At 47.6% G+C, this 22,228-nt stretch overlaps 1 protein-coding gene across 3 annotated transcripts in view; it reads left to right on the top strand.

The window, feature by feature from the left end:
- The window catches only part of LOC146041765 (circularly permutated Ras protein 1-like), a 94,530-nt gene that overhangs the window by 24,602 nt on the left and 47,700 nt on the right, over window positions 1–22,228 (top strand). For 2 of the 3 annotated variants that reach the window (XM_083161666.1, XM_083161668.1), the window contains exon 2: window positions 10,036–10,136. The exons of the other annotated variant lie outside the window; for it this stretch is intronic. The gene's annotated coding sequence lies outside the window, so the exon portion shown is untranslated. The remainder of the gene's footprint in view (window positions 1–10,035; window positions 10,137–22,228) is intronic. 3 annotated transcript variants of the gene reach the window in all.

Below are 22,228 nucleotides of genomic sequence, written 5' to 3'. Positions count from 1 at the left end.
CGAGCATCTCTTTGAGTTTATTATTATTGAAATTACAAGTGAATCAATTTCGTATGGTAATTATCTACCAGGAAGTATGGGTATAAATACCCCTAAGGCACATTCATATAGACTTTAATTACGTTAATCAGCATTACTAGATTTGAGCAACGGACTTAATCTTTAACCAACACTCTGGTCACGTTTTTCGTTTTGTTTTCTTTATTCCTTTATTTTGTTATCACTATCATTTATTTATCTGATTCTAATCAGACATTCAGGATCTGTGTTTGTGCAGAGTAAACACGCAGAACTGTAGTACTGTAGTACTGAACATTTCAGGAAGCAAACTCTGTTTAAGTAAAGAGTTCCTGATCTTTATTATCTTCATTACGTTTATCGTCATTTCATTTTTAATTTCGTTTATTCATCTAAGTGATTGACTAATTGAGTCATTGTATTGATCTTTAGCGTCATTGTATGATTACCAGTAAAGATTTGTTCCACTTAAACTAAAACCCACCTTTTCCATTTATTTATTTATTCAAACATCACACCTTTTCAACCATAAGCAAGGGCGGAGCGCAGCACAAAAACCATAATTATCCTGACATTCATATAGACACCTTGATAAAGCTGACAGGGGTCAGCGAAACGCGTAGGTGCCCAGTGGATTCTCACCCATTACCTGCCTGCCAAACTTTCTGGACCGGAGTTCGTACTGCCAGGGAGAACGTACCACCACCATTCGGGATTCACAAATTTCCACCGCATTCATCGTTGAGGTCTTACCTTCCGTGGGTACCATTTGCCCTAATTCAAAGAAGGACTTCATCCAAAAAACCTCCAGCGGCCATTCCCATCTTTGTGGTTCACATATGGACTTCTCCATACGGGACTCTGAATCGTCCAGTGCAGGTTATATGATATACCAAAAATCCACTCTTATCAAGTTTTGCATTTTAAACTATATTTCATGATATAATTTTATATCCGGATAAATTGTGTTTTATGTGTCATTAAATTTGTTATAATTTTTTATTAATTGATTCACTTGTCATTGATTGTTGAAGTACTACAGCGCTGCTAATTTGTTTTTTCCTCTGTGCAATTTTCTAAGGGAACTGACTACTCCCTATACAGCAGCTGCTTTACCTTTGAGAGAACAGCTGGTGGAAAGCGCTCCCAATCAACTTCGGTTGATTTTTCTTTTTCCTTTGTAACTACAATATTTACTGTGGTGCTCATGTTTCCATTCAGGACCCCCCCCCCCACCCCCCCACCCCCCCCGATAAGTTTCTATTGGTCATTTACCATGCTAATGCTATCTTACAATTTGGTTTGAATGTCTTAGTTCAGTCCAGTAACAGGGTGGAGGCACAAATCAACCCTGCCTCAGTGAGATGCCTCCGGTTTCGACTTGATCTGAGTATATCATGGGTTTTACTGTCATGGTACAGCTGGAGTCGCTGTAATTCCCATCATGCAATATTCACTGATACTATGTTCAGACTGGTAGTCTGAAACATCAGGATTTTACCCGGCATTTAAATTAAGTCCTGAACCACTGTTTTCACTGCAAAGCAAATTACCGGGTCAAGCATTTCTACCTGGTAATTTGCCTGTACGCACGCTTCCTTTTTCAAGAGACAAAGAATTTTTGGGGGAGAAATAATTTTTAGGATACCCAATTTTCCATAGTCGGGAAGGGCCATAGCTCTCCAATATTCGGAATCCTGCATGTAATTGGGCAAGAAACGTGTGTGTGTATATATATATATATATATATATATATATATATATATATATATATATATACATACATACACACACACACAGAACTAAAACTTTGAACTTGAACCCCTAAGTGGTCTGAGTGTTTTCTTCATACGTCCTGTGAGTGCCGCCACATCCTCCCACATATATATATATATATATATATATAAATGGAGGTCGGGTCCGGCACTCGGATAAATAGCAACGACCGGGGTGCCCTCTAAAGGGGATGTATAACATATGAGTATCAAAAGACACAGAGGGGGCGGCACTCCAACGGAATTCAATGCGAAATGAAACACAGAGCCACGATGTGGTGATCTAACGTTTCTGCAACTTAATGCCTTTATCAAAGACACAGAAAAGCATACAGAAACACTTACTTATAGGAGGTGACAGCCCTGCTGATTCCGGTGTTCCCACGCTCGCAGCCAGGTTGGCGCCTGAGACTGACGTCATCGGGTTTCCCTCCGTGCAGTCAGCTGCTCTGCTTGGCGCGTTGCTATGGGAACCCTCCGGAGCCTGCAAAAAACCAAGTGACAAAAGTGCAATATTACATACAAAGTAATGACATATCCAGAGCAAGGTTGGAATGGAAACAAAATAAAGTCGACATGGCCAGGCTGACGACATGAAACCAAGTCAGCAGTGGACAGAGGCTGGGCATAGAAACGGATCAAAAGGCATAAATACGGCAAATGTAGCGAACACGCTGCTGGAGACAGTGTATCATACACAAAGGAGATAGGAAGCATGTAGCCACATAGCGAAGGGACAGAGGAAAAGTACAAATGAATTAGAGACATACATGAATGAGAGATGTGGAAATAGACAAGTGCGCAGTATACATAGAATTGAAAAGGGAAACAACTAATGAAAAAAGGTCAATTGCATGTAATTAGAGAAAACAATTAAGGGAGGAGTACTCATTGAGACCAGCTGGTGCGAAGACATTCAATTTGAAAATCCATTTGGCCTCTAATTGAAGCAGTCTCTTATCACGATCGCCACCACGTACATTGGCAGCAACCTGGTCAATCATTTTGTACTTCAGTGTTGGCAACGTGTGGCATTTGTCCCTGAAGTGGCGCGCCACAGGCTGTTCAGCTGGCTGACCCTCAAGGGCTTGTTTGATTGAAGAGCGATGGAGCCCCATACGTTCTTTAAAAGTTCGGCTGGTCTTGCCCACGTATCAATCCACATGGGCATCTTATAATGTAGACGACGTAGCGGCTCATACACGTGAAGATGTGCTTGATCTTATATCTGTGACCAGTGTGTGGGTGCGTGAATGAATCACCCCGTTCTAGATAGCCACACGTAACGCAGCCTGTGCAGCGATAATTGCCAGGCTTACGTGAGAGGAAATGGGGTGCTTTGACCGTGGAACCCAGTCCGGTTACGTCTGCTTTCACAAGCTTATCACGCAAGCTGGTACCCCTTTTGTAGCACGGCATCACAGACATATTTTTGAGTGCCGGTAGTTCAGGGTCTCGGCAGACCAGTGGCCATATCTGCTTGACAGATTGTACCAATACAGAGCTAGCCGTCGTATATGTATTGATAAATGGCATTTTTTCTTGCAACTTTGAATGGACTTTGCTGCGTAGAGTATCCTCTCTGGGGATGGCAAGGGCTTTGGCTTTGGACTGTAGAAGCATCTCATAATCGTAGCCTCGATTTACAAATTTATTGACCATCATGTCCATTTGCTCTGCCGCTGCTGATGGTGCGCTGCATATTCTTCTCACACGCAGCATCTGAGAGAACGGCAGGCCACGCTTGGCAGCAGGGGGGTGATGGCTGGTGGCTTCAAGGAGGGTGTTCCTATCTGTGGCTTTTTGGAACACCGATGTTGACAAACCGCAACCGTCAACGGTGATTTGGACGTCTAGGTAGCTTATAGTTGATGTGCTGTAGGTTGAAGTGAATTTGATGTGCGGGTCTGCTGTATTAGCATGCAGCAGTACATCATCCAGTGATGCCGCGGGACCAGTCCATATCAGCAAGATATCGTCGATGTAACGAACGTAAAGGGCGGTATGCGCCATTGCTGCTGGATGTGATAAGATGAGCTTCTGTTCCATGGCAAACATATAAGCATTGGCATACGTCGGGGCTACGCAAGATCCCATTGCGCAGCCCCGACGTTGCAAGTAGTGGGCACCATCAAAGTAGAAATAGTTTCTGGTGAGCGTGAGCTCTAACAAATGCATGTAAAAGTTCACCTCTGGACCAATAAATGCTGGATTGTTGCTGATCAACTCCTTCGTTGCCTCAAGACCCTCACAATGGGGGATGTTCGTATATAGACTAACCACGTCTATGGTACACAGGATAGTGGCATCGGGGAGGTTAGTCAATTGGTTCAGCCTTATGATGAGGTCCGTGGTGTCCTTCAGGAAGGTGCTTTGTGCTTGCACCACTGGTTGCAAATAGGCGTCCAGATATTGGGATATGCCATAGTACAGCGATCCTCTCGCCGATATGATTGGGCGACCTGGCGGCCTTTGTGGATCTTTGTGGATCTTCGGCAGGGTGTATAACAGGGGCGTCAGCGGGTAGTGAGTAACCAAAGCCTCCATACATTTTTTAGAGATGGTTTTGTTCTCCATTGCTGCCTTGAGCAAGCCATCAATCTCCAATTTGAATTTAGGAGTAGGGTCTGCGGGGAGACGTTCATATACCTCGCCGTTAGACAGCTGTAGGTAGATGTCCTTCTTGTAGAAGTCGATGTCAAGGATTACCACAGCACCCCCCTTGTCTGCCATTCTTATGACAATGTCGTCATAATTTTGTAATTGTTTGAGTGCTGCGCTTTGCCGCTTTGACAGGTTGTTGCGTACATGGTCTGTCCTGCGCTGCTGAACAGCGCTCTCTTGGTCCAGCATACGTGACAGGTATTTAATGCTGGCATTGCTGGAGCTGGGATCAAAGTTGGATGTGGTCTTGACTGGCAGCATTTCAGGTTGCACTTGGGTCTTGCTGATGCCAAAGTATTCTTTAAGACGTAGTGAACGAGCAAATTTAAAATGTTCCACCTTTCCTTGGAAGGCATCAAAGTAAGTGGTCGGGACGTAGGATAAGCCCAGATTGAGAACTGAAAGTTCATCCGGGGAGAGGGACCTCTTGGAGAGGTTAAATGTTACTTGTTCCCTTTCCTCCCGCGTCATCTTTCGTTGCCACTGATGCCCTCTCCGGGTGCGATGCCCAGGGCGCCTAACTGCGCCCTGGTATGAACCCCTAAAGGGGGCCTCTGCGATTGAGATGATGAGTGAGCACCTTGCTCTCTGTCACTGGCTGAGGAATTGCCTGTGCTGGATCCGTCTCGATATCCCCGGTCTCTGCCTCTGGCTTGAAATCTCCTCCGACCTCGCATGTTTTGTGTCCGACCTGTGGGATTGTTGGCCCATTCATATACTCGATTTTCTGAGTAATCACTATTCACTGTTACAACTTTGTCGCGCTTGAACTGGATCAGCTCCCTTCTATATTTTTCTACTTGCGTCGACAGTTTGCTGAGCCAATCCTCTGATTTGTCTGCTGCAATGGTCGGCATGTGTGTAGCCTGGAAAGTCGAGATTTTTTCTTTGGCTATTTCCATTTCTCTGGTGGCCTCTTGGATAACCAGTAGCATGAGGTCAAAAGACGCTTTATTCAGAATAACATATGAGTATCAAAAGACACAGAGGGGGCGGCACTCCAACGGAATTCAATGCGAAATGAAACACAGAGCCACGATGTGGTGATCTTACGTTTCGGCAACTTAATGCCTTTATCAAAGACACAGAAAAGCAGTACTCCTCCCTTAATTGTTTTCTCTAATTACATGCAATTGACCTTTTTTCATTAGTTGTTTCCCTTTTCAATTCTATGTATACTTTTGATACTCATATGTTATACATCCCCTTGGGAGGGCACCCCGGTCGTTGCTATTTATCCGAGTGCCGGACCCGACCTCCATTTGTATTGATACCGGAGCTGAGAACCACAACCTCAGCTACCATTATCCTGTCAAGGCACCGTCCGTTTTACTAAAAGGAAAGGACCGCATCCCCTGCACTATACCTCACAGTATCTTCACTCCCGGGTGTTATTCACTGGCATCAGCCACCTTCACGAACATGGAGCAACAAGATGCAGATGGCCTGGGAAGAATTGTATTCGAGAGTGGAAGGATGCATACCTTTTCCGACTCTGAGGCCGAAAGCATCCTGGTCCAACAAAGTATGTCGGCAGCTGGTGGCGAGGAATCAGTGGAACGTTTATATGCCCAATTACTGCGTTTGAAGAAAAGGGAAATTGACTTCCTTCTCCATAGTATTTCCTTATCGGACTACTATAGGGATAAAAAAATTCCGCGAGGCTTTCGCATCAAGAATGCCCCCACAATCGGGCGGTATAATGTGGAATTTTGCCACAAATGGGCCGCCATTCTGAATAAAGCGTCTTTTGACCTCATGCTACTGGTTATCCAAGAGGCCACCAGAGAAATGGAAATAGCCAAAGAAAAAATCTCGACTTTCCAGGCTACACACATGCCGACCATTGCAGCAGACAAATCAGAGGATTGGCTCAGCAAACTGTCGACGCAAGTAGAAAAATATAGAAGGGAGCTGATCCAGTTCAAGCGCGACAAAGTTGTAACAGTGAATCGTGATTACTCAGAAAATCGAGTATATGAATGGGCCAACAATCCCACAGGTCGGACACAAAACATGCGAGGTCGGAGGAGATTTCAAGCCAGAGGCAGAGACCGGGGATATCGAGACGGATCCAGCACAGGCAATTCCTCAGCCAGTGACAGAGAGCAAGGTGCTCACTCATCATCTCAATCGCAGAGGCCCCCTTTAGGGGTTCATACCAGGGCGCAGTTAGGCGCCCTGGGCATCGCACCCGGAGAGGGCATCAGTGGCAACGAAAGAAGACGCGGGAGGAAAGGGAACAAGTAACATTTAACCTCTCCAAGAGGTCCCTCTCCCCGGATGAACTTTCAGTTCTCAATCTGGGCTTATCCTACGTCCCGACCACTTACTTTGATGCCTTCCAAGGAAAGGTGGAACATTTTAAATTTGCTCGTTCACTACGTCTTAAAGAATACTTTGGCATCAGCAAGACCCAAGTGCAACCTGAAATGCTGCCAGTCAAGACCACATCCAACTTTGATCCCAGCTCCAGCAATGCCAGCATTAAATACCTGTCACGTATGCTGGACCAAGAGAGCGCTGTTCAGCAGCGCAGGACAGACCATGTACGCAACAACCTGTCAAAGCGGCAAAGCGCAGCACTCAAACAATTACAAAATTATGACGACATTGTCATAAGAATGGCAGACAAGGGGGGTGCTGTGGTAATCCTTGACATCGACTTCTACAAGAAGGACATCTACCTACAGCTGTCTAACGGCGAGGTATATGAACGTCTCCCCGCAGACCCTACTCCTAAATTCAAATTGGAGATTGATGGCTTGCTCAAGGCAGCAATGGAGAACAAAACCATCTCTAAAAAATGTATGGAGGCTTTGGTTACTCACTATCCGCTGACGCCCCTGTTATACACCCTGCCGAAGATCCACAAAGATCCACAAAGGCCGCCAGGTCGCCCAATCATATCGGCGAGAGGATCGCTGTACTATGGCATATCCCAATATCTGGACGCCTATTTGCAACCAGTGGTGCAAGCACAAAGCACCTTCCTGAAGGACACCACGGACCTCATCATAAGGCTGAACCAATTGACTAACCTCCCCGATGCCACTATCTTGTGTACCATAGACGTGGTTAGTCTATATACGAACATCCCCCATTGTGAGGGTCTTGAGGCAACGAAGGAGTTGATCAGCAACAATCCAGCATTTATTGGTCCAGAGGTGAACTTTTACATGCATTTGTTAGAGCTCACGCTCACCAGAAACTATTTCTACTTTGATGGTGCCCACTACTTGCAACGTCGGGGCTGCGCAATGGGATCTTGCGTAGCCCCGACGTATGCCAATGCTTATATGTTTGCCATGGAACAGAAGCTCATCTTATCACATCCAGCAGCAATGGCGCATACCGCCCTTTACGTTCGTTACATCGACGATATCTTGCTGATATGGACTGGTCCCGCGGCATCACTGGATGATGTACTGCTGCATGCTAATACAGCAGACCCGCACATCAAATTCACTTCAACCTACAGCACATCAACTATAAGCTACCTAGACGTCCAAATCACCGTTGACGATTGCGGTTTGTCAACATCGGTGTTCCAAAAAGCCACAGATAGGAAAACCCTCCTTGAAGCCACCAGCCATCACCCCCCTGCTGCCAAGCGTGGCCTGCCGTTCTCTCAGATGCTGCGTGTGAGAAGAATATGCAGCGCACCATCAGCAGCGGCAGAGCAAATGGACATGATGGTCAATAAATTTGTAAATCGAGGCTACGATTATGAGATGCTTCTACAGTCCAAAGCCAAAGCCCTTGCCATCCCCAGAGAGGATACTCTACGCAGCAAAGTCCATTCAAAGTTGCAAGAAAAAATGCCATTTATCAATACATATACGACGGCTAGCTCTGTATTGGTACAATCTGTCAAGCAGATATGGCCACTGGTCTGCCGAGACCCTGAACTACCGGCACTCAAAAATATGTCTGTGATGCCGTGCTACAAAAGGGGTACCAGCTTGCGTGATAAGCTTGTGAAAGCAGACGTAACCGGACTGGGTTCCACGGTCAAAGCACCCCATTTCCTCTCACGTAAGCCTGGCAATTATCGCTGCACAGGCTGCGTTACGTGTGGCTATCTAGAACGGGGTGATTCATTCACGCACCCACACACTGGTCACAGATATAAGATCAAGCACATCTTCACGTGTATGAGCCGCTACGTCGTCTACATTATAAGATGCCCATGTGGATTGATGTACGTGGGCAAGACCAGCCGAACTTTTAAAGAACGTATGGGGCTCCATCGCTCTTCAATCAAACAAGCCCTTGAGGGTCAGCCAGCTGAACAGCCTGTGGCGCGCCACTTCAGGGACAAATGCCACACGTTGCCAACACTGAAGTACAAAATGATTGACCAGGTTGCTGCCAATGTACGTGGTGGCGATCGTGATAAGAGACTGCTTCAATTAGAGGCCAAATGGATTTTCAAATTGAATGTCTTCGCACCAGCTGGTCTCAATGAGTACTCCTCCCTTAATTGTTTTCTCTAATTACATGCAATTGACCTTTTTTCATTAGTTGTTTCCCTTTTCAATTCTATGTATACTGCGCACTTGTCTATTTCCACATCTCTCATTCATGTATGTCTCTAATTCATTTGTACTTTTCCTCTGTCCCTTCGCTATGTGGCTACATGCTTCCTATCTCCTTTGTGTATGATACACTGTCTCCAGCAGCGTGTTCGCTACATTTGCCGTATTTATGCCTTTTGATCCGTTTCTATGCCCAGCCTCTGTCCACTGCTGACTTGGTTTCATGTCGTCAGCCTGGCCATGTCGACTTTATTTTGTTTCCATTCCAACCTTGCTCTGGATATGTCATTACTTTGTATGTAATATTGCACTTTTGTCACTTGGTTTTTTGCAGGCTCCGGAGGGTTCCCATAGCAACGCGCCAAGCAGAGCAGCTGACTGCACGGAGGGAAACCCGATGACGTCAGTCTCAGGCGCCAACCTGGCTGCGAGCGTGGGAACACCGGAATCAGCAGGGCTGTCACCTCCTATAAGTAAGTGTTTCTGTATGCTTTTCTGTGTCTTTGATAAAGGCATTAAGTTGCCGAAACGTTAGATCACCACATCGTGGCTCTGTGTTTCATTTCGCATTGAATTCCGTTGGAGTGCCGCCCCCTCTGTGTCTTTTGATACTCATATGTTTTATATATATATATATATATATATATATATATATATATATATATATATATATATATATATATATATATACACAGTATATGTGTGATTAAAGATAGTCCTTAACAGTAAGAACTTAAGTACTCTTCCTCAGGTGCTGTACACTCCCCTTTTGTAAAGGGTGGCTGCTGGATCTCTAATAGGTCCTTGTTCAACCCGGAACCTCAGATATAATCTGATTGGTTACAGTTTAGTAAGTGTCTCCACCCAAGTTGTTAAGCTATATAATACTGTATTTCCTTGATGCTACCTTGGGAAACGCCCCACTTTCCAGTTTATCTTGTTTATATAGTGCTGCTATTATCACCATAAATAACCTACATTCATGTATATACACAATGTACAGTATGTCATTACAAAACAATATCATTGTTTTGCAGGCAGACCTTCGCCAACTGTATTCAATGCTCACTTCATCACTTGTGATGTATAGAATATTACCTGCAGGGTAAGAGGACCTTAGGTCAGGACCCTCGCACAGGTACGTTATATACACACATTACTATAGTATCAGCAGATTTACACAATTGGAAATAGTACACATTTCAAACACAAGATAGATATACAATCGTATACTTACTATCCCTTAAATAAGCAATTCCAATACAATGACACACACACACACACACACACATATATATATATATATATATATATATATATATATATATTTTAGTGGTGGGCAACGATTAAATCTTAATTTTAATCGCAATTAATCGCATGAATTTTTTGCGATTAACTGCGATTAATCGCACTGATAGGCACATAAGTGCCGCTTACCTAAAATCTCATTGCCATGGCTTCCATGCTTGTTGCCAGGTGGGATTACATGCTTGTTGCCAAGCGACCATCGCGACCCCCCCTCCTGCGATTTGCATGACCCCCCCTCCCACGATTCGCGGGACTCCCACAATTCGCGGGACCCCCGCGACCCCCCCTCCCGCGATTCACGGCACCCCCCGCGACCCTCCTCCAGCTATTCATGGCGCCCCCCCTCCCGTGATTTGCGGACCCAAGCCCCCTCCCGCGATTCTCGGACCCCCCTTCCGCTATTCACGGCACCCCCCACGGGACCCCCTCCCACGATTTGCGGACCCACGCGCCCCCCCCTCCCACGATTCGTGGCACCCCGCGATTCATGGCACCACCGCGCCCCCTCCCGCGATTCGCTGTGCCCTCCTCCCGCAATTTGCAAACCCCGCCCCCTTCCGCGATTCACGGCACCCCCCTCCTGCGATTCGCGCCCCCCGTGATTCTAGACCCCCCGCGCCCCCCCTTCTGCGATTCGCGCCCCCCCCCCTCCCCGGAATTCACGTTACCCCACAGCACCTCCGGCACCCCCTCCCGCGATTCGTGAACCCCCGTGACACCCCCCCCCCCCTGCAATTCACACACCCCTCCCACGATTCACGGCACCCCCCGCATCAAATCATCGATGGTTTATGGCCGATGTTGAATACTTTTGCCATCGATGTGGGAGGACCAGATGGTTTCCCTACATCAATGGCAAAGGAGAACCAATCAAGTTTCAAATATTTTTAAGGTGCCGGGACACGGAGCATAGCTCCGCCCCCCCCCCCACACACCTGGAAGTCCCGCCACCGAGTTCTGATTGACCCACGGCCTATTCAATCAGATATATTGGATGACCATCGATAGCTACAACAATTGATGGTTATCCAAGTAATATTTTACTACTATCGATGGCATGTTGCAAAATCGCCATCAATGCCAACCATCAATGGCATCTGCACCAATGCCTATCCCTACTCAGCAACAGCCAAAAACCTTTACTACCCCTCATGCCCACACACCTCTATCACTGCCCTGCCTCCTGTTCTCCTGCCCCCTAACTTCCGCCAGTGGGGACCCGCTCACCCTGTGTTGCCCAAATTCCCCTATCATGCTTTACCACCCAGCCTCCTGCTCTCATGCACCCTAACTCCCACCCAGTAGGAGGAGACACTGACTCAGGGGCACCGACCTGTACTCCTGTGCTGCCACGCTGGACCCTCACCCACTGGCAGAAGCTGCACAGTGTCCCCCACCCTCCTCTTTAGTCCCCCATATGCCCACACACCCCTATCACTACCCAGCTTCCTGCTATCCTGAACAGTAACTTCCACCACTGGGGAGTCGCTGATGCTGTGTTGCCCACATACCCCTATCATGCCTTATAGCCCAGCCTCCTGCTCTCATGCACCCTAACTCCCACCCAGTAGGAGGAGACACTGACTCAGGGGCACCGTCCTGTACTCCTGTACTGCCACGCTGGACCCTCACCCACTGGCAGAAGCTGCACAGTGTCCCCCACCCTCATCTTTAGTCCCCCTTATTCCCACACACCCCTATCACTACCCAGCCTCCTGTTTTCCTGTGTCGTGACCTCCACCAGTGGGGAGCCGCTGACTCAAAAACACCCTACTATACTATTGCACACACACACACCTAAACAACATGCGCACACAGCCCCCCCCCCCCCACAAATGTCACTGTACCCTCCACACTATCAATGTACATCTTGCTCTGTAACTGCTTTTTAATTAAACAAAACAATACACACCCCCTTCCACATCATATGCTCTCTAACACATTTCACCTATAACTCAAGTTGCAATGCAGGGCATCTTTCATACAATTCTAACCATATTTCTCACAATACAAAGTTCACAAATTAAGGGGGCGCAGCCCCTTACGACGGTGTCGCGATGGGTACTTATGTATTATCTGGGCTCCCATGTTAAATGCACCCCCTTTTTTCATACCCCTACTATCCAACTACGCATGGAGTTGATTTTATATAGTGTGGCGAGCGCAGCGTGCCACCGTGCCCGAAGCGTGGCGAGGGGACGCGGTCTCATAAGAAAAACAGGAGCCCAGATATCACAAGTACCGAACAAATCAGCTAGGGGTTCCCTGGGATCAAAATCGGTTAGATCCCAGGGTTTGGCCCCAAAATTGCCGGGATTTCAATCGCTGGATTGGAGTTTTCAATCTCAGGATTTCGGCATTCGCAGTCTAATGCTGGGCAGCGCCTGAGCACAATCTCAGACGCTGCTCGGCGGTTCCCGACCCTGACGTGCAGCTCTGCGCAATGCAGCGGTCAGAGGTCACGCTGCGCAGACTGCAGCACTGCGCCTGTCCCTGCAGCTGTGGCATTATCCCACGACTAGTCATATGTGAATGTGAATCAGTGGCGTGCGGTGAGGTCACTGGCTGGTGAGGCACTGGCTACTATCAGAACCAGAGCTTGAGGTGGTCACCTTGGACTTAAGTCCCATACACACTAGATGACTAGGGGGCAATTAACAATGCACAGGCGTGCCCACTGCCTCTCAAAACAGCAAGTCGAACAGTGTGTATGGCCCGGTGATGAGCCGGGAAAGCCTCTCATCTGCTGGTATTACCAGCAGATAAGCGGCTTTGAGAACGGCTTTGCATAGCGCAGTCTGCCCCCACTGACCTCGCCAGGCAGGGGGAAAGTCGCTCAGTGTGTATGGACCTTAAGACTTCTTTTTAAAAAAAGATATAGCCCCTTAATCCGGCTCTGGCTGTGTGTGGTCCCCATGGAGGGGAAGTTTTCACTGCTGAAGTGTGAGGTGCGGACCCAGGGAATGTGTAAGCCAGGTGTGACTAAGGACTGTTCGCTGCTGTGCCATGGGCGGCGGAGCTGGGGCTGCGTGAAACCATGAAGCTGAGCCACCAGATCATGGTGTGTTGTCTTCCCCTCTAGCTGCTGCTGGACCCAGGGGAATTTGACCAGCATAAGAGCCCGCACAGAGAGGAGACTTTCCCTAAGGTTAGAGGTGCCCACTCCTGGTGTGTCTGTGTCCCCTTATCTGCTGACACTACTGCAGTAGTGGTGTGGAGCAGGGAGGGGCAGTGAGCTGGTTGGGGAGTGAAAGGAGGGAGACACTGGGATGGCAGGGTAGGAGAAATTGGTATAGAGCGGTCAGTAAAGGTGGGTGGCACTGGCATGGAGACAATGGATGTGAGCACTGACCTGGGGTTGTTGCTGGTGTGCCATTCCTGGCATGCCTAGACCAAAGTCTTGTAGCTTCACCTTGCTTTCACAGCATGTCAACTCCTGCTGGTGGGATCTGTCAGACTGGTGTCTTGTAAGAGGGCTGCCTGTCACTGATCATATTTGCCTTACCCCTGTGGTGCTGTGCCAGGTTCAATGGGAGGAGAAGAAGCAATGTTGTGCCCAGCCACCATCAGTGAGAGGCTGCTGCTCTGTGTGTGGACAGGAGGCGGTGGGCCTTTCTGCAGCTCTGACACACCAGGTCCATGAGCATGTGATGGGGACGGGGACCTGCTACTAATCAGCGCTGGCCGGGGCACGAATAAAGCTTTCTCCTGTGAGTGACAGGAGGAGCGCTATGTGTCCCTGTACTGCGGGGATCCCTGGACTGGTCCCTGCAGTACAATTACTACAGTAGGGAAGGAGGGACCAATTATAAACAGTCAGTCAGGGGAAGGTTCTGCAGTCTTTCCGTGTATACTGTATCAGGCTGGCTGAATGCACCCTTTACCTTTTGGTGCGCAGCCAGCACTGTATCCAGGCTGCTCTCCTCAGGCTCGGTCTGCTCAGTGATTCCAGCTGTGAGCCGCGGACAGCGGAAGCCGGGCGAGTGACAGGAGAATGTGACGTACAGTGCGCCCAGGGCTGAGCGGCTAAGAAGTATGGCGCTGACCGGGGGATGGGGGTCGGGATAGGGGTTGTGTGGCTGTGCTGCTATGCGGTCGATCCGGGGGCTGGCTATAGGAACTATTAGAGCCGGTTCAGCCAATCACGTCTGACTGCCTCAGTGACAGGGGCTTTCATATGGGCAGAAAGCACAACCCTGTTACTGAGGCACTGCTATAGGTGCCGCTAATCAGCTTTTTTTAATGGGTTTTTAAAGCGTACAGCTTAGCCCCGCCCCCCTGCCCGACCCCTGCTTCTGGTCCTTTCACATGAACAGCGGGAGGCACTGCTTTTGGTGCCTCCGACACAAATGAAAAAGTATGTTCTATAGTAAAAATTATAAGAACAATATAAAGAATATACTTAAGACACAGGATATGTGTCATAAGTGTATTCTTTGTATTTTGTTATTGTTTTAACCAGTAATGACAGGGGAGGCACTGCCTCCCCTGCCTCCCCTGACTGCACGTCCCTGATGTGAATGCCTGCCCAAGTTCTGTGTAAAGGGATACGGTATAACGGGTCACCCTTAGTGGAACCCATCTAATTAGACGCCTAAATCTAGTCGACCATCTATCTAGATAGTCAGTAACGGAAGTTAGACGGCAGGGTTAGAGCGACAGAAGTGCGGTCAACAGTCACATGGTGTACATGAGTTTATAAATAATGTTTGGGGCCGACCATCTTTAGGCATTTAACTAGACGGGTTTGACTAAGTTAGATCATAACATGGCCGATCTAGACATCGTAGATCCATTGACCGTGTAAAGTGCGTGCGGGTCTACTCCTCATCCGCCTGGGGCATTTTCTTTTTATGCAAACGTTCTTCCTGCTGATGGCTAGAGGCGATTATTGCAGGCGGTGGCCTTCACTCCATAAAGCCTATTTATCACAGCCAGCGGTGGTACAAATCATAGTATATTTTCACGTCATCATTTACTTTAAATAGTAAATATTCCCGGTAACGTAAGCCGCTCCTGCCTGTTAAGTAAACACTTGTGGGACATTCATGCAGATCTGTGCGGCCGCACCTTCATTCTGTAACATAATAGGACATGACCTAGCAGAAAGCATTCATCTACCTGTTCCCGCAGGCATTCTCACACTCTGCAGCCGTACAATAGACGTACCCTGCAGCCACTGCTGAACAAATTCCCGCTGGAAAATAAGGCCTGGTTCAGTTCTGTTTGCTAGGCTGCGTACACTCGCAGCCTAGCGAACAGTTCAGCGCCGCCTGTCGCCCCGAGATAACGCAGTGACCAATCAGTGCCTAGCTGCCACGCTACAGGCTGTGTTTGAAAAATGACAGTTAGGTGCCGATTGGTTAGTAATTCATCTCTTCCCAAACTTTGAAACATCTTAACCGCCCACGCCCTTCAATGTATCATTATCTCTTTTCCCCAACCCACTTCAAAGCCAAGGAACAGAAGCCTCTTCCTTTCCTGTTACTGTGTCCAATGGGGAGGAAATATAAGAAGACACACCCTTTCCCTTGTGATGCTCCAACAGGAGCACATGGTATCCGGATTGACAGGTTAATAGGTCGAGAGACATATAGTCGATATACATATGCAGGGTTGCTGACTTTAATATTCTTCTCCCGGAGAGGAGAGTTTCAGCAGCTGCTCAGGGGGCGGGGCTTGAGCGTGATGTCACTAAGCCCCGCCCCATGATGGTAAACAGGTGAATTTGCACATCTCCATGGAGGGGCGGGGCTAAAATTACGAGATTTTGCCATATTAGCTACGCCCCCTCCCCTGAGACCCACGGATTGCGGCATTTAAATCGGGGGCGCAGCGGGGGTCCCCCCTGAATCCGGGAGGGTTGCCCACCCTTCCGGGGGGCCGGGAGGGGGACCCGATTTTCGGGAGACTCCCGGCTATTCCGGGATTGTAGGCAACCCTGACATATGCTCAACGTGGATTCTGATTGGATTGGTGCTAGGCACTGTAATGGTAATGTTTAACTGGTTTTTATTTTATGTTATCTGCATGCAACTCAGTATAAACTGCTTTTGTTCAGTGCATATGTATACTGTAGCATAGGGGTAGGTGGACTGTGGGCAGTGTGTATATAGGGCCTGATTCACACCTGTTAGCAAAGCTGCAATTTACAGATGGACAAAACCATGCTGCACTGCAGGTGGGGCAGATGTAACATGTGCAAAGAGTTAGATTTGGGAAAGTTATTTTATTTCTGTGCAGAGTACAGTGAATACTGGCTGCTTTATTCTTACGCTGCAATTTAGATTTCAGTTTGAACACACCCCACCGAAATCTAACTCGCTCTGCACATATTTCATCTGCCCCACCTGCAGTGCAGCATCTGAAAATATTGCAGCTCTACTACATAATTGTTAGGAACTTGGGTGAAAGATTGCAAATATCAATACACAGCCTGTAGCTGTTACTATCCTCGGCTTCCCTTCTCAAGATTTCTTTAGTCACATTTTCCCTAATACTGTAGCTCTTGCACGTTTTGGGCAGAAAACATGCTGAGTTGCCTGGGACCTGCGTGTACAGAGGGCTGTTTCGGGAAACTGAAGGTAGAGTAGATGAGGACACATCTCTATTCAAAACCGCTATTAAGCTGCAGTTTGCAGACAGCGGGGAGGAGACAAATGGCAGAATTCTCATTCCGTATTAGCATTCTCCATTCTGTTTCCGGTCATCTACCCAACCGGTGCATGAACGGTGGTGCGTGTTGCAAGGGTCTGTGAAACGTTTTGCAGGGAGAGTTTCGTCCCTCACATAACATCACATAAACCACTATATGGACTCTATCCAACCATTACATTTGCTGAATGTGTGTCAATAAAGTGTACAAGTTGTGGTTATCGTCTGTGCCAAGACGTCGAAGCTCATTAAAAGTAATAACAATAGCTTACCACACACCGTGGATGCCACAGTGTTCCCGTTATTGTAAATACAATGGCAATGCTGTTAGGAGTCACAGCAATCTGTGTACTGTTGTGTGATTTGTACCTTGTCACTACCTGGGCAGGTCAGCCTGGGGCAGCGGAGCCGTAATAGGTGCAAGTAGGGACTTCTCCAAACATCCATGTAGGGGAGGGTGTATGTACTGTAGGGCCAGATTAACACTGGGACGAATGGAGCTACAGCCCCGGGCCTCCACATAAAACTAGGCCCATCGCCATGACAGCATGATGATCACCAGCCGCCGGGGTTGGCCATAAATCATTGAAGTATTAAATTGCATTTTATTTTTGCACAAAAAATGATGCAATTTTTGTACTTTTGCATATTTAAGGAGACATTGGGACTGATAGTGTACGGGGAATACATGCCACTGGCCATGCCCACACAGCACTGACCATGCACTCTCATAACAGGCCCTTGTACAGCTTCAGGCCCATGAGGCCCGTAATTCAGCCCTGGGTGTAAGGGTAATTTGACCCTCAGGAAGGCGATACCTGTGGTACTTTTGTTGACGTTGATGTAAAAGAAGTAGATGATAACATGGGCGGATCCAGGATAAAATGACAGGGGGGGCACCATTAAAAAAAAGGGTTTGGGTGGGGGAGGGGCGGTGTTAGTGGTGCCAGTGTACATGCTAAGAGAGCGGCAGGAGAGGGTGGGAATGGAATTAAAAATAGGCCCTGGCATTTAAAGTACGCTGGCCCACCATGGCGACAAAAGTGAAGGATGTAGTTGTGCGCGCGCCAAAGGCGCGCTCCGGAAAAGGGTGTGTGGCCACTCAACAGGGGGCGTGTCAACACCATATACAACTTCTACACATTATGCAACAAAATACTAGACCCCATTATACTTGCCCCTTACACATGATGCCAAATGGAATGAGCCAAAATTGACATAATGCCACATGGATTGAGCCAAAATTCAAATAATGCCACATGGATTGTGTCAAAATTCACATAATGCCACATGGATTGAGCCAAAATTTACATAATAACACACACGGATTGAGCCAAAATTCACATAATGCCAAATGGATTGTGTCAAAATTCACATAATACCACACAGATTGAGCCAAATGCATAAAATGCAATACGGATTGAGCCAAAATTCACATAATGCCACATGGATTGAGCCAAAATTAACATAATGCCACACGGATTGAGCCAAAATTCACATAATGCCACACGGATTGGGAAAAATTTCACATAACGCCACATGGATTGAGCCAAAATTCACATAATGCCACATGGATTGAGCCAAAATTCACATAATGCCACACGGATTGAGACAAAATTCACATAATGCCTCATGGATTGAGCCAGAATTCACATAATGCCACACAGATTAAGCCAAAATTCACAATACACTTCATAAACAGGGACATTGTCCACCAAAGGCTCGCATTAAACATTTACACCATAATGTCCATTACACGTTAAATTACACGCCATTATGTCCATTATGTGTTATGCCAAACACCATAATGCCTATTAAAAATTATGCTACATAAGTGCTGCTTCTCTACATGCTCATTGCCAGAGGTTCCATGCTCGTTGCCACGTGGGATTACATGCTCATTGCCAAGGGGGAATACATGCTCATGGTAAATGGGGGACAGCCGCCGCCAGGCAGAATTGATAGCCACTGACAGTGGCAGAGCCTGGCTGTATTCAGAGCACTGCAGGTCCCGGCTATTTGAAATAATACCCCTTTCACACCAGAAAATGCATTTCCAGGTTGACCCCTTTTACACCAGCCTAGTCCCTGCATTTTCTGGTGTGAGGGGGAGAGAAAACCACCCCTCCCCCTTTAACCAGTTATCTCATTTAACCGGCTATATCTTCGGAACCAACTGACCCATTTACATGAGACAAGTATTATATTGAAGAACTTTTGATCGGGCTTTGAATGATTTTGGTCCAGTGAAACTGGAACATTTGGTTCCAGAGTAATCTGCCCTCAAAGAACATGAACAGCTATGAAATTACATTTCAAAAATAAAAAAATCGGTTTACACGCAATATCTCTGGAACCGATTGACCGATTTGGACCAGCCTGATATCATATTGAAGGCCCAGCCATTTGGAATTGAATGAAATCAACCACAAGCTTCTGTGATGCCAGGGCGGGAACTGGCAGCCGTCGGAACCAGGTGGGGGTCGGAATTGATGGGTCCCATATTATCCTATGGGGAAAAAAACGTTACAGGTTTGCCAGGCGATATCTCCGGTTCCCGGGGGGGCTAGAGATACGGGGCTGGGCTCGTTGGAAAGCCCTGGTTCTTTAGCTACAAAATAAATGACAGGGGGGCATGTGCCCGGGTGCCCCCCCCCCCCCCTGAATCCGCCACTGGATGATAATATAGCAGCCTGCTAGACTGGTTTAGGGCCAGGGAGTTATTGAAGAAAACTCTTGGAGCGAGTAGTAATGCAGCGGTGCTTGTGTGCATTCCTCACCTGTGGTTGCAAGACACAATTCTACACTCAGGGCCTTATTCTGGTTCACTCTTTCTGACAAAATCCTTCTTAGATGGACAAAACCATGTGCACTGCAGGGGGGCAGATGTAACTTGTGCAGAGAGAATTAGATTTGGGTGGGGTTTTCTTCAAAGTGAGATCTATATTGCAGTGTAAAAATAATGCTGTCAGTATTTACCCTGCACAGAAACAAAATAACTCACCCAAATCCAATTCTCTCTGCCCCCCTGCAGTGCACATGGTTTTGTCCATCTAAGAAGGAATTTGTCAGAAAGAGTGAACTAGAATAAGGCCCTCAGTGTCGGTGACCAGCGAGTACACAGACTGACACAAAAGTAATTTCCATGTAAATTCATACTTACCGACATTCTGGCTGCCCTTTCCGGAGCCACACGAGTGGGTACTTGTCAGGGGCGTGGCCAGAGTGATAGCGCCATTTTAGCCACGCCCTGATGTGCAATGCCTTTTTTATGGCATTGCACTGCGGTGGGCGGGGCTAAAACTGCGCTATTCGCGTCATTTGACCCGCGAACACCCCCCCCTGCTGAAGGGGGGTTGCAGGTGCTGGTGTGGGGGTCGCGGAAGCCAGGCTGTTTTTCGGGAGGGCGGGAGGGGGACCCGGTTTCCGGGACCCTACGGGCCATTCCGAGAGGGTAGGCAACCCTGTGTAAATTATTATTATCATTATTATTATTAATAATAATAATAATAATAATAAATACGTATTACCAACAATTTTAATAAATTTTGAATATCCTGGAAGTCTTAATACAAAGATTTGTTACATATACATTTATGTTTGTTTTTTTTCTTGCTGGCTATTTCCTGTCATTTAAATATGCATATCGCAGCAACCCCGTAACTATATGGCAGATCAGTACTGGTTATGCAAGACTGGTGCTCTGTCCACCAATCAGGATGTTCAGTGGGCCACCGAGAGTGGGGACGGGTCCCGGTACTAGGGGAAGACATGGACAAATCAAAGAGATGTGGCCACAACCCTACAAAGAAAGTGAACAAAACAGCAGCAAGGGACAAATGCTGCTCTATCTGCCTGCCTGGCATGCTAAGCAGGTTGGCATCATTTGGTCTACAGCATGTTGGTCGACAAGCATTAGGTCGACACCACTAGGTCGACATGGGGAAAGGTCAACATGGTTCTAGGTCAACATGGGTCTAGGATGACATGGGTTTAAGTCGACAGGTCATTAGGTCAACACAAGCATTAGGTCGACGATGTCTAGGTCGACAGTCAAAATGTCGACATGGGGGTTTTCACTGTTTTTTTACCCAAATGTCGACACAGTCAACATGGACACAGTTTAAAGTGCACAGTATCCCCTCGTATCACTCGCTTAGCTCACAATGCGTCGGGCACGGTGTCTCGCTACGCTCGGCACACTATTTTATTCTCCCGCAATGCCCTAGTGGATGGTAGGGCATGAAATACCGCCTGTCGGCACCTGTCGGCTAAAAAAAACAGTGAAAAACCCTATGTCGACCTTTTGACTGTTGACCTCGACACTGTCGACCTAATGCTTGTGTCGACCTAAACCCATGTCAACCTAGACCCATGTCGACCTTGACCCATGTCGACCTAGAACTATGTCGACATATCCCCATGTCAACCTAATGGTGTTGACCATCATGCTGTAGACCAAATGGCCGTATCCCACTTATTTTATTATACAAACCAAATATTTCTCATTGAATCCACCTCTTGCCATATTTACATACAGTGGCGATAGCATCTGTCAGGAAGCCAGAAATAAATAATATAGCTAAGCACTGATATAACTATATGACAATGGCAGATAAGACTTGGGGGCCCATTTATCAAACCATATTTGCGGCTAAATCCCCAAAAACACACGTTTTCGGGGGTTAGCCGCAAATACTAAGTATCCCCTAAATGTATCAAAGGGGGACCGCAGCAGGAATCTCCGATCCCTGCTGCGATCCCCCCCCCCCCCCCCCTGCACCTCCGCCGGCCGTATCCCCCATAGGTTTCTATGGGGGATGCGAAGCTGCCCGATGTGTCAACATCAGGCAGCCCGGCATCGCACCCCTGGGTTATCGCCATTCTGATATGGCTATAGCTCATTGTAGCCTATGGCTACACATCGCACTGCCGAGCAGGGCAGTGCGGTCACAGGGGTCGGCGGGGGTCAGCGCATAACCGCGCATGCGCAGACCCCCTGGCTTCCGGGTCAGGGCTTCGCAGGGACGGGCTCCTTTCGGAGCCCTGTCCCTGCGCCCTCAAAATGATACATCCAGGCGGTATTACAAGGAACCGCAATGCGATGGCCGGCGATGTCACCACGCCGGCATTGCACATTAATGATAAATGACTCTGTTAGCATGTACACTGGCATCACTAATCCCCCCCCCCCCCCCCTCGTGTTTTAGCTGCCTGAATCCTTTTTCTTCTGAATCCTGTAATGTGCGGTCGCTGCTTGTATGATAT

Source organism: Crinia signifera, chromosome 19 (assembly GCF_055691185.1).
Source record: "Crinia signifera chromosome 19, ASM5569118v1, whole genome shotgun sequence".
Lineage (NCBI taxonomy): Eukaryota > Metazoa > Chordata > Amphibia > Anura > Myobatrachidae > Crinia > Crinia signifera.
This window is presented reverse-complemented; position numbering and strand designations above follow the sequence as displayed.